The 14325-nt window shown below is 44.7% G+C and overlaps 1 pseudogene; it reads left to right on the top strand.

Moving 5' to 3' along the window:
* Window positions 1-9219: 9219 nt before the first annotated feature.
* On the top strand, window positions 9220-13674 carry LOC148112901 (uncharacterized; annotated as a pseudogene).
* Window positions 13675-14325: the final 651 nt, after the last annotated feature.

Genomic DNA, 14325 nt, shown 5'->3' with positions numbered 1-14325 from the left:
CTACGCAGAAGTAGAATACATTTTGCAGACCAGGATACATAGTTTGTTCCATCCAGCCGGGTTATCATAGAAAAATTTGCTGCTTGTTCTAGTGCCATCTTCACTTGGATTGTTTATCACAAACACAGTTTGTTCTATTCACATTAACTCTCAGTTTAGCTATTAACAATCCTTGGTAGTTCTGGTTGGCTCTGGGCCCATAACCAATGTTAAGGATATTGTTGTTGTGTTACCAACCAGCAGAATAGATTGCACAGAGAAACGTTGCTGAGAGCAATGAATAAGAGATATGCAAACTGGTTTATCAAAAGCTTACTTTATAGTAGAAAAACAGTCTCATAGTCTTTAAACAAATTCCAAGTCTTTGCCAGTTAAAACAGTCCAGTAGTTACAGATATCTTCTTACTCAACAAACAGTAGTTGATTAGAATAACAAACTCACTCTGGTTCACAAACCACGATGGTTGCAGATCCATCCAACGATGATTACAGATAACTCCTCTCCATGGTAGTTTATCATAGCAGCTTCATCATCTCATCATCTTCATACACAATGGCAGCATAGCATAGTAGCTTCATCATCAAACTGAATACGTTACAGTACCTTGCTTAAATACTCTCATAACCAGTCATTACCTAATTACAGCATGACTCAGCATTAAAGTCACATAATACATTTACAGATTAAAGTTACAGTACACTTATATTGCCTGCACAACTGTTAGGCTCAAACCATATCCTAACAGATACAAAAGTGGGCGGTAGGTATAAAAAGGTTGACTACCCCTGCTGTAGAGTGTAATATTGTGATAGTAATAATAATATAGCAGTTGTAATGTTATAGTAATAAGAATTAATGTAGTAATATAGAAATAACAGCAATAAGAGAATTTAGAGTGGAAACAATAGGGGGGAAAATGATATATAACTTGTAGGGTTCATATCTCACTTTTGTATCTTGTTTTTTTTCCCAGAATAAAACATTTCCCCAATCCTTAATAGGGATATATTTAAAAATACCACCTGTCAGGAGTCCAGTGATCTGGGACTCTTTTGAGTCTGGGTATAATTTTTTTTAAAAAAATCTGTGTCAGTTGTCCAGAGATGGACAGTTATATAAATTATTATTTATTATTTTTTGGAGTATAAGACACACTTTTTCCCTCCTAAAAGAGGCTGAAAATTTGGGTGCATCTTATACATTGAATGTAACCCCGCCCACCCACCGCCACCCACCCTTCGGCCTCTGTGCATCCTCTTCCTAGCTGCAGAGATTGCCACCAACAATGGCTTGTGTTTTTGGGCTCCATGTGTCACATTTTCAGCCTCCAAACATTTTGTTTGAGAGCCCTTCAAGGCTGCATGGATTGCCAAAGCACATTGTCGCTGATCACCACCCAAAAATACAATGCATTTGGAGGGTGAAAACGCGACGTGTGGTGCCCAGAATGGCTATCTGGAACAGCTGCTGCCTTCTCTTCCCTTCCGCGCTTCACCTGCTTTAGTCACTGGAGCTCCTTCCAATGATCAGCTCTGCTTTTGAAGCTGTTTTTCAGCCCCAATGTAGTGCTTGCAAGCAAAGCGATATTCTGTGCTTTGCCTGCTTTTCTAATTGCTGTTCCCTACGACAATCAGCTGTGCTTTAGAAGCTGTTTTTTACCCCAACCAGCCCCAATCTCAAAATCAGTGAGTGAACTAATGTGCTGAAGCTGACCAGGCTAAGGATGCTAGCCAGATGAATACCTGGTAGGCAGAATTCCCCCCTTCCCCTATTTTCCTCCCCAAAAACTAAGGTGTGTCTTATACTCTGGTGCATTTTTTTCTTATTCTATATTAGATTTAAAGCCCCAGAAGACCATTCAAGAGGTTTTTCTGAGCCTGAATAGAGGGTAATGTAGTGAAGTAAAACACCGGCCTCCTTGTGATTAAACCATAGCATCAAAGCATGAGTGCCTATAAACTCAATCCCTCCTAAGCATAAAAACTACAGGTGTAGGGGTTGCAGAACATTGAGAGATATAGCACTCCTCAGAGGGAGACAAAGAGAAGCTTATAAAAGAAAGCAACTTTGGTTAGGTATTTTATTGAGCATTAACTTGAGTTCTTGGTTTGGACTGCTGATTCTCCAAAGAGTCTGTTTTTCATGTTCAACCTCTTTTTCTGGATGCTTAAGGGATTGGGATAATAATGTGTAATAGTCATGTGCCTATCTTATCCAGGGAAATTGTTCAGGAAACTGGCAATATATTAGGAAAGTTTTCCATTGCATTTCCAAGAGAAAACAGATACTGTTGGGTATCTTCATATTTCATTCCATATCAGAAAACAAAACAAATCTGCAATGACTTCACTTTATCTAACTAAAGTGAAACCCAACATCACAATAAATAATTGCTTTTTAAAGAACAATGGCAGTTTTAAATTAGTTGTGCTCTTATACAGTAACTGTAACTTGTTTTTTGAATTCTGTGGCTAAATTATTCCAAATTGTCATGAAATGTTAGCTGTACATAATGGGCCAAATCTATAAGCAGATAGGGTGAAAATATATTTTCAAATACAATCTGCTGTAAAAACAGAACACATTTGATATTGAGACAGGTGGGCTCGAATGCCAGAAAAATAATATCAAAGTATAGGCAGTTTGATCTTTACTTGTTTCTATCTCTGTCGCAAGGTTAGGAAAATACAAAGATCTTGCTACATGTACTTGTATGCTTAATGACCTATGTATCATATTATTCTGTAACATAATATTTGGTAAGTGATGGGTTTTGAAACTAACAGATGGTGTAAGATATAGCAAGATCTAGCCTTATATGGAATATGCAGCAAAGATAACTTCTCCTTTTTATATCCTATTTTGATGTACTGTATCTCGATAAGGAAGTGTAACACATCTGTATAGCTTGGATTGCAAAACCTATAAAAGATAGACTCCGGGCGTAGCCAAAGACATTGCCAAATGATTACTCTGAAACTTTGCTAGCAAATAAACCTGTGTTCTCCAACTTCTGTGGTCTTGTCTCCTGCTTTTGGGAAAGTGGGTTTTCCCGCAACATTTCTGGTGACCGCAGCGGGACACAACGAGGCTTTGGGGCCTCTTTGGAGGGTCACCCCACTGTCAGGGACTCTGTTGAGTTGAAGGGAACTTCCTAGGTGCCATCGGACACCCTTTGTTCCAAGGGACTTCCCAGGACTTCCCAGTGACGCAGGGCCCCAGTAGTGATGACTGACGCCTCCAAGAACCACTTGCGGAGGGAACGGAGACCAGGCCCATTTCCAGCCGGTCAGAGGACAGGAGAATAAGCCTGCAGGCAAGTATTGAGGAACGGAATAATCCTTCCCTGTAAGCAGGGACGGGGGGAAAGGACTGATCACCCTCTCTCTAGAGGTAAAGGTGGGAAGGTTGTCAAGTGTGGTTGGTGTGAATGTCCACTGCGGTTCCCACAGGTGACTGTTCGGTGTCCAGCACCCTGGGCCAGTGGGAAGTGATTGGCGTTCGCAGTTCCCATCAGAGACCATGATCTTCCGGCTCCCTGGGTCGGACGTGAGTGGGTGGAACAAATTCCTCCGTGTTCCCCCGAGAGGAGGGACTCCTTACGTTCCTCTCATCCCTTTTCCTCATTTGTCTTGTCTGGTGCCCTGGGAGGAACATGGGAGGGGGAGGAAGTGTGCCCCTCACTCCATTGGAGTGTATGTTACAACATTTCAAAATCGCTTATGTCAGTCAGGACTACGGCATTAAGTGGAGCAGGCAGAAATTAAGGTCTTTCAGTGACACCGATTGGCCAGCTCTCAAAGTCGGGTGGCCAGATAAGGGTATGTTTGACTGCCCCATAGCTATAAGGGTGCACCAGCGAGTGTTTCACCCCACTGAAGGCCACCCCGATCAAGCACCTTACATTGATGTGTGGCTCAATCTAGTTCAAAGACCTCCGGTTTGGATTCAGAAATGTGAAACAACCCAGTGCCGGCTTCTGGTGTTGCGCACTTTGCCGCCCCATAAGGGTAAGAAACACATCCCAATCCTTCCTAGTTGGCCAGAAGAACTGCCCCAGCCACCACCATATGCCCCTCCCCCAGCAGCCCGCCTCTCACTAGTATCGGGAACCCCCCAAATGCCATCCTCCCCAGGGGAAGGTGATACTGGGACACCCAGAGGGGATTCCTGGCAATGTGACAGAGTTTCCTCCATCTTGAGAGATTTGGACAAACTTACGATGGATCCCCTGAAAGATATAGCAGATCAATCAATGCAGACTGGGCATTCCGTAACCAGTCCAGAGGCTAAAAAGGAAGAGGCGGAAGCCCAGGAGGAGGAATTAGTTGGGGCGGTTGGCGGAATAGACAAGGAAGAGGAGCCCATAGCAGAGCACACAAGGTCAAAAATGGAGGAAGTCTCCTTAATAGCCCCCCTGAGAAGGGTCGATCAATTAGTGACAAAAGACAGTGGTACTGTTACAGCCCAATTGTTCCAACATATTCCCTTCACCACCTCCAATCTCCTTAACTGGAAATTACACTATGGTCCCTTTAGTGAAAAGCCAACTGAGATCGCCGACCTGGTAAAAACGATTGTGGACACCTACAATCCCACATGGCGGGATCTCCAACAGTTAATGGGGATGCTGTTTAATCCTGAGGAGAGAGAGAAGATTAGGAATGCAGTGGTGAAGATCCTAAAGCCCAAGAAACCTTCCACCAGTTCTTTAGAACACTGGGTTGAGATAAACTTTCCATCAACCGATAGGAAGTGGAACCCTTACAATGACACCGACATGGAGTATATCAAACAGTATCAAACCCTCATAGCAGAGGCAGTGCAGGCCGCTGGGAGACCTGCTACAAATATGTCTAAGCCCTCCTTGGTGATGCAGGAAGCCAATGAAAGTCCAGAGGCCTTTTATACTCGCCTGATCGAGGCTTATCAAATGTATACTTCTATAGACCCCACACACCCCGAAAATGCCCGGATGCTGACCATGGCCTTTACTTCTCAGAGTGCCCTGATATACGTAGGAAGTTACAACAACTGGAGGGAGCCTTAGGAAAACCCATGAGTGAGTTGACGGAAGTTGCTAGAAAAACTTTTGTGAATCGAGACAAGGTGGAAGAGAGGAAGCAGGACCAGAAGATGCAACGGAAAGCTGAATTGCTGGCTGCGGCCATGATGGGGGTGCCAAGGGGAAAGGGAGGCAACAGAGGCCAAGGATCTGGAGGAGCCCTAGGATGGAACCAGTGTGCCATATGTAAAAAGGAAGCACACTGGAAGGGTGAATGCCCGGAAAAGGATAAGGAGTTACCCCAAGAAAGGAGATGGGAGAGTTTGTCAGGAACTATAGAGGCAGCTGAGGAAGATTCCAGAGAGGGAGAGGATGAGGGTTGTCCAGAACCCCCCTCATCGGTCTGGCTGAAGCAGAGGAATGGGACTGAGACCGACCGGGTTCAGCCCGCCTCCCAGAACCTATGGTCAGTTTGACGATTGGAGGCAAACCCATTCCCTTCTTGGTGGATACTGGGGCCACCCGCTCTGTCCTAACCCGACCTCTGACCCAGCCCTCTCCCTACACAATTAACATCCAGGGGGCAATGGGTAAAATGATCCAGCGACCCTTTTTGGACCCTCTGACCTGCCACATGGGAGGAAAGACCATCACCCATCAATTTGTGTACATGCCAGATTGCCCCATTCCCTTGCTGGGAAGGGACTTGGTATGCAAACTAAGGGCACAAATCTCCTTCAAGGAAGATGGTACGATGGAAATGACATACACCAAGGTGAAGATGGACGTCCCCCAAGAGGAGGTATGGAGAATGATGATGGTACAGGACATGGAAAAGAATGCCGGATGGGAGGACTTTGAAGTGCCATACCTGTGGGCCGAGGATAAACCCCCCAGCTTTGCCAGTCACCACCCCCTGATCATAGTGGAAGAGATTCCATTGAAAATCCCAATCCAAATCTGACAATGAGCTTACCCATGCCACATTGTACAAGCAATCCAGAAAGTTATTGATTTATATCTGACCGATAACATTTTAGTCCCTACTGAATCCAAATGGAACACCCCCATACTACCCATTCCTAAGGGAGATGGCCGCTTTTGGCCGGCGCAAGACTTAAGGGTTGTGAACCTCGCAGTGTTCACAGTGACTATCCATCAGATAGTGCCCAACCCTTACATCATTTTGGGATTGATTCCCCAGACTGCTAATTGGTTTTCGGTTATTGATTTGAAGGATGCCTTCTTCACTATCCCAGTCCATAAAAAGAGCCAATATTTATTTGCATTTGAGTGGGAGAGCCCAGTAACCGGATGGAAGCAGCAATAAACATGGACCCGATTACCCCAAGGGTTTAAAAACTCCCCGACGCTATTTGGAGCTGCCCTGGCAAGGGACCTAGAGGTTTTGGAAAACCCTGACCCAGACGTCCTATTGCAATACGTGGATGATCTGTTAGTCACAGGGCAGACAAAAGATGATTGCTGGCAGAATACCTATGAGTTGCTCCATCTATTGGAAGAATTGGGTTATAAGGCATCCAGGAAGAAGGCTCAATTCATTTTACAGAAAGTCCAATATTTGGGCTATGATATTGAACCAGGAAAGCAAATGCTTGGACATGAGAGAAAGGAAGCCATTTGTCAACTCTCCATACCTAGAAATAGAAAAGACTTAAGGGGCTTTTTGGGGGCTGCAGGCTTCTGTCACATTTGGATACCCAACTTCGGCTTAATTGCAAAACCCCTCTATGAGGCAACAAGAGGAAGTGATAAAGAACCTCTGCGCTGGCAGAAAGAGGAAGAGAAATGTTTCTACATTTTAAAACATGCCTTAATGCAAGCCCCGAGTCTCAGCTTGCCTGATTTAGAAAACCCATTCCAATTATTTGTGGATACAAAACAAAATGTGGCCGTAGGGGTTCTTACTCAGAAACTTGGAACTTGGCATTGCCTGGTCGCTTATCTCTCCAAACAGCTTGACCCGGTGGCTCGAGGCTGGCCTGCATGTCTTAAAGCCTTAGCAGGCACTGCATTGTTAACTCAGGAAGCTAGTAAATTGACCTTTGGCCAGGAACTGGAGATCCACACGCCACATGCCCTTAAGGCTGTCTTGGAAACTAAAGGTCACTTGTGGTTGACCAATCCTCGCATGCTAAAATATCAAGGGTTGATCACCCATAACCCCATGATCACCTTGATACAATCAACCATATTGAATCCGGCCACCCTACTACCTGAACCCGATCTTCAAGCCACACATGATTGCATTCAGACCATCAAGGAAACATATGCCAGCCGCCTGGATATGACTGATGTCCCACTTTCTAACCTGCCTTCACCTTATAGACTGATGGCACCAGCTTTCTACAGGAAGGGATACGGAAGGCTGGATATGCTGTGGTAACCCTGACAGGTGTCTGGGAAGCTGAACCCCTCCCCCCAGGCACAAGTGCTCAATTGGCGGAGTTGCATGCATTAACTCGAGCTTTGGAGTTGGCCAAAGATAAAGAGGTCAACATCTATACAGATTCTAAATATGATATTTAGATTCTAAATATGCCTTTCTGACAGTGCAAGTTCACAGAGCCCTGTATAAGGAAAGAAGTCTTATAATGGCAGGTGGCAAGGACATTAAGTATGGGCCTCAGATTTTACGTCTATTAGACAGTGTATGGGCTCCCCGGAAAGTGGCTGTCATGCACTGTAGAGGACATCAAAAGACAGCTTCAGAAACACAACAAGGCAATAACAAGGCCGATCAGGAAGCTTGCCGAGCCGCCCTGAAGCCTTTAACAATACAGGCCCATTGTCTTACTTTATGGGTGCCAGATGAGCAACTCCTACCCAAGTATTCTAGGGAGGAAATTGAACAAGCTACCGAACTTGAGGCAACACTGGAGGAGGGATGGTGGGTCCTTCCCAACCTGCGAGTTTTTGTCCCTGCACACATGGCTTGGGATGTGGTGCAACAGGTCCATAAGCATCTACACCTGGGAAAGACAGCATTGGCTAACGCCCTGTTATGGGAAGTCTACATCAATAAGATCCATAGCATCGCCGCAAATGTTTGTATGAGATGTGAGATATGTGCAGCCAATAACCCCTGACAAGGACCCCAACCCCCTCCTGGACATCAACCTAGAGGAAATTACCCATTTGATTCCCTTATGATTGACTTTACCGATATGCCTCAATCGGGCTCATATTACGCAATGTTAGTCATAATCTGTACCTACACTGGATGGCCTGAATGCATCCAGACTCGCACAAAGAAGGCCACCGAAGTTAGTAAAGCACTGCTCCAACTTATTATTCCCCGGTATGGACTACCATCCAGAATCTCTTCAGATAATGGTCCTGAATTCATTCATGAACCTACCCAGGAGGTTGCTAAAATGCTTGGAATCACTTGGAGGCTTCACTGTAGTTTTCACCCTTCTTCGGGATCTTTTGTGGAGAGAGCTAACCACACCATTAAGGATAAACTAGCTAAATTATGTCAAGAGACCCATTTGAAGTGGCCTGATGCCCTAAGCATGGCCCGACTTGCTGTAAGGTGCACCCCACGAAAAGGACTGCTAGTATCACCTTTTGAGTTGTTATATGGGAGGGTCCCTAACCTTACCCGACCTTACATCCAAAACCCGGGTCAGGTTGCTGATACTGTTAAATTAAAACAACTGCAAGCACTCAACGCGGTAGTCCAGAAATTGCAGCAATATGTTTTAACCTCTAGACCCATGTTCTCGTCACTTCCACTCATAATATTTCCCCCAGACAAGAAGTCTAGGTAAAGGACTGGAAGAGGGAAACTTTAAATCCAAAGTGGAAAGGACCATATACTGTTGTCATGTGTTCTCCCTTTGCTGTTAAGGTGGCCGAAATCAAACTGTGGATCCATTGGTCCCGAGTTAAACTGGCTGCCCCCACCCAGTGGGAAGTGGAAAGCGACCCCGCCCTACCCTGAAGCTTACCTTTCGTAAATCCAAGAGGAAGCTCTCCCCTTCTGGTGGCACTCCAGAAGCTGTCCCTCTACAAATGGGAGAGGAAGAGGAAGAAACCCCTGCAGGTGTTACTCCAGAAGCTAACACCCATTGCACAGGCAAGAGACAGACGGTGCCTTGGATGTTGCGTGCGCACAAGCGGACGCCCTAGCCCCTCTCTGTTTTTGTACACTATCCAGTGTTGGTTCTAAAGAGGGGTGGCCAGGATGGAAGCAAGTCAAAGTTTGAGAGAAACTGCCTGCATTCGCAAGGGCCTTATGCCAACTATGTGGGTAGTTGTGCTCCTGCTTATCAGCATCATCATCAACTCCCTCTACCTTTACTGGGTCCTGTTTGGTAAAGGGGGGAATGGGGAAGGTAAAGTGAACCCCCTCAAGGAAATAGGAGTGACCCCAACGGACGATAATATCTGGACCTGGTTTCAGGACCCTCAGGCATCCACCCCGGCTCCACTTGTCTTCTATGAGCCCTCGGGGAGGGTGAGTCGGCCCAGAGACCCCCACGGGGAGGGAGGAACCACTTCCCCGGTGCTCTAACTGCTTCCTGCCCTTCCCCACTGGAGAGCGTTTCACTTACACCTTTGTAACAATTCCAAATTGCTCTTCTGGTTACCTCTCCCCTTGTGGGTACAAAGGGAAATGGTTCTTGCGATGCAATGATACCCCCCTAACACAGTGCCACCTCTTACGCCCCTTACAAACTCCTATGCATGGCAACTCCCAAAATTGGAGAATCCCACATCAAGTGCCTGCAGGGAAGGGTCCCTGTGATTTGTGCCAGTCTAAAGAAGGGGCTATCCAGTATAGGGTTGGAAAGCCCACCACTTGCTCCCAGTTTGACCTAACCACCTGCGTCGAGAGTCAAAAGACTTACCAGAAGTGCAATGGAACGGAGGGAGTCTTATGCTACCAAGATCTCCCCCAGGAACCTCCCAGACGCACAGCGGGAAAACAATATACTAAAAATTGTGCCCCGTGTGTCCAGGGGACACACTTTATATATACCCCAATTTTGACCAACATTTGCTAACAAGGGGAACTCTGTGTATGGTATTCTGACACATATAAGATTTGTGTCCAGGATGGTAAAACCACCACCAGTGGCATAAGGTAGCCACTGCCACTAAGAAGGGCCCCAAGTCGGGACAAAACTCCCTAAAGAAAGAGCCATGCCATGAATGCATTCACACCACGATGACAGGAAATGTGATAGGAAAAACCCTTGTGTACCATTCCCACCAGCCCCCTTCCTGTAAGCAGTTTGACCTGCCAACGTGCATAGCAAATGGGACAATCTATAAGAAATGTAATGGTACCCAAGGCGTCCAATGCTATGACCCTACGACCAATCCCACAAGCTGGGCATTACAGGTGAAGTCTTATGTTTCTGGGAGGCCATCCCAAGACAAAATAGTGCTAGGAATGTCAGCTTGGCAACAAACATTGAGCACAGAGTTCACGGTAGCTTTTGATGTGTGCCAAGTTGCAAACCACTATGGGCTCCCATTTAGCTGTGGAGGGATTAGCTGGATTCAGTCATATGCCACAGAGCATACGTTCCTCTGTCCCCCTAAGGGATGCGCTCCCTCAGATGGCCCATGCATGTTTTGGTCCTGCATTAAGTCGTACACAGGGAGCCCCACAGAGTACTCAAAAATTAGGTTTGTTAAGGTACCCACCGATGTAAAAACGTGTGGCAAAAACAACTGTAACTTAGTTAAATTGACCATAACTGATGGGGAGTGGTACCTGCAGCAGGCCGAATGGAGGAAGGCTAAGTGGATGTTTGGAGTTGGAGTTGATGGAAAGGGCCATGACCCGGAAACTCAGATAGAAGTACAAATCATTAGCAGAAACACACAATCCCGACGGAAGTCCCTATTCTGGTCTTATTACCAGGAGATAGAGAAATTGAATATTTTTGACCTGCCCGCCAAGGCCATCAATACCTTTGTCCAACTGGCTGAGGATATAGCCACAAGCCTAAATATGACCAATTGTTTTGTGTGCGGGGGAACCAACTTGGGGGAAAAGTGGCCCTGGGAAGCCCAGGAATTAAATTATTCCATGGTGCTAGAAATGGAACGACGAGGTAACCTCACAGCAACCTCCGGGAAGAATGGTAATTGGGCCTTGACCTCCAACAATTGGGGTCAGTTTGTTATGCCCGGAACCATTCCGAGGGTTGTCACCAGATGGGCTCATTGAGATGTTGCTCCACATGGAACAACGGCCAATGGTGGTCAGGCTCTGGGACAAAGGCCTCTGAGGATGCACGAGCCCTCGAAGCTGTCCAGCTCCTCCGTCCCTTCCTCGATCGACCCCATAATACCTCCCTAGTATGGTTGGCCCCTGACGGTATGTATTGGATCTGTGGGAAGTTTGCCTATAGTCAGCTCCCAGCCACATGTTGTGGAGCGGGTGTCCTAGGAATTATCTGCCCCAGGTTCTTCCTGTTGCCACTCCATCAGAGGCAGGTACTGAGGGTACCGGTATATGACGAGGTTGGGAACATAAGGACCCAGAGATCCCTTGTGGAACCTCCCTCATTGAGAAGGTCAGAATCAGACATTGGAAGGATGATGAATGGCCCCCAGAGAGAATCATTCAAGTCTATGGCCCAGCCACATGGGCTGAGGATGGCTCGTATGGCTACCGTACCCCTATATATATTTTAAACAGACTCATTCGGTTGCAGGCAGTAGTTGAAATTATCACCAATGAGACTGTAAAAGGCTTGACTAAGCTGGCTGCTGAGAGTGTAAAGTCTTGTACCTATATCATGCAAAATCGCTTAGCCTTAGATTACCTCTTAGGCAAGGAAGGAGGTCTGTGTGGAAAATTCAAATTCAAATTCAAGTATGCCATTAGATGAAACTCCACAATAATCAGGAGATTTAGGTGGAGTTCCAAAGGGGGGAATGAGACAGGTGGGCTCGAATGCCAGAAAAATGATATAAAAGTATAGGCAGATTGACTTTTACTTGTTTCTATCTCTGTCGCAAGGTAGGAAAATACAAAGATCTTGCTACATGTACTTGTATGCTTAATGACCTATGTATCATATTATTCTGTAACATAATATTTGGTAAGTGATGGGTTTTGAAACTAACAGATGGTGTAAGATATAGCAAGATCTAGCCTTATATGGAATATGCAGCAAAGATAACTTCTCCTTTTTATATCCTGTTTTGATGTACTGTATCTCGATACGTGTAAGGAAGTGTAACACATCTGTAAAGCAAAACCTATAAAAGATAGACTCCGGACATAGCCCGGGGTTCAGACTTTGTCAAACAATTACTCTGAAACTTTGCTAGCAAATAAACCTGTGTTCTCCAACTTCTGTGGTCTTGTCTCCTGCTTTTGGGAAAGTGGGTTTTCCCACAACAATATGATAATTGGCGGTAATTTTAATGGGTTGTGAGAATGACTTTGGAAGGGGGTGTAGACATGTTGCCCAGGGAACAATCATATAAACAATTTGGTTTCAGGAAAATATTGTCATGTAATCTGCAACTCATACACTGCAAAAACATTTGGATCTCTCAACTCGACCAGGACAAAGCAATAGACGCAATTTACATAGACTTCTGTAAAGCCTTTGATTTAGTACTGCATGACAAACTACTTCTAAAACTAAAATCTTATGGCATTTCTGGACCCCTGCATAATTGGATAGCTGCATTCCTGTCAGACAGGCAACAAGTGGTCAAAAAAAGCAGCACTCTATCAAATCCTGCACCTGTTAACAGCGATGTTCCCCAAGGCAGCATTCTAGGTCCAACACTCTTTCTGCTTTATATCAACGACCATTGTGATCAAATTATAAGCAGCTTTGTCCTCTTTGGCAATGATGTTAAACTATTCAACTCCACAGACAACTTTATTACCCTTCAAAATGACCTAGACTATGTATCTGAATGATCAAACAATTGGCAACTCCAAATCTCCATTAACAAATGCTCAATCCTGCACATTGGCAATAGAAAAAAGAACATCAAATATTTGCTGGCCAGAAATGATCTAAAAGTCGACCCTCACTCTGTCAATAACCTAGGAGTACTCATTTCAAAAGATCTAAGCCCCAGAGCTCACTGTAACATCATTGCAAAAAAGGCATTAAGAGTTGTGAATCTTATTTTGCGAAGTTTTCTCTCTGGTAACACTATACTTCAAACTAGGGCATACAAAACTTTTGCCAGACCTATAATTGAATACTGCTCACCTGCCTGGAACCCTCACTGTATTTCAGACATCAATACATTAGAAAGGATCCAGAGATATTTTACTAGAAGAGTACTCAAATCCTCTACCCAAAATAAAATTCCCTATACCACCAGGCTTGAAATTTTAGGCCTTGATAGCCTCGAACTACACCGTCTACGTTCCGACCTAAGCCTAGTTCATAAGATTATTTACCAAAACATCCTACCTGTAAATGAGTATTTTAATTTCAACCGCAATTAGACAAGGGCTATCAATAGATTCAAACTCAATATAATTCGCTCTAATCTTGATTGTAGGAAATATGACTTCTGCAATACAGTAGTAAATGTCTGGAACACTCTACCTGATCCTGTTGTTAGTGTCTCTAATCCCCATACCTTTTACCTTAAACTGTCTATCGTGGATCTTTCATGTTTTTAAAGAGGTCCCTAAGGTGGCGTGCATAAGCGCACCATTGTGCCTACCATCCCTGTCCTACTGTTCCCATTTATATGTACTCATTTTATGTACTCCTTTATGTGATACTGACAGTATTTTATTGGTGGAACACAACCTTGAAAAGCATTGTCTGATGGACCTTTCTGTAGTTAAGTGGATAAGTATATTACAGAAGTCCCTTTGAATCCATGTATTTATTTTTTTATTTTTATTTATTTATTATTGTCAAACATATATAAGATTACAGATCTTATGATCTTACAGATCGTATAAACATGATTATGAATACATGAAATGTATAAACATGATTATGAATACATGAAATGTATAAACATGATTATGAATACATGAAATGGTTATGAATAAAAAGGGACATTAGGACAAGGACGGCATGCCCCTTACAGACCTCTTAGGAATGGGATGAGGTCAACAGTAGACAGTCTAAGGTTAAAGTTTTGGGGGTTTGGGGAAGAAACCACTGAGTCACGTAGTGCATTCCAGGCATTGACCACTCTGTTGCTGAAGTCATATTTTCTGCAATAGAGTTTTTAGCGGTTTACCTTAAGTTTGTATCTATTGTGTGCTCGTGTATTGTTGTGGTTGAAGCTGAAGTAGTCATTGATAGCAGTGGTGGGTTGCTCCCGG

This window comes from Pantherophis guttatus, chromosome 7, assembly GCF_059756535.1.
Source record: "Pantherophis guttatus breed Tessera chromosome 7, ASM5975653v1, whole genome shotgun sequence".
In the NCBI taxonomy this organism is placed as follows: Eukaryota; Metazoa; Chordata; class Lepidosauria; order Squamata; family Colubridae; genus Pantherophis; species Pantherophis guttatus.
This window is presented reverse-complemented; position numbering and strand designations above follow the sequence as displayed.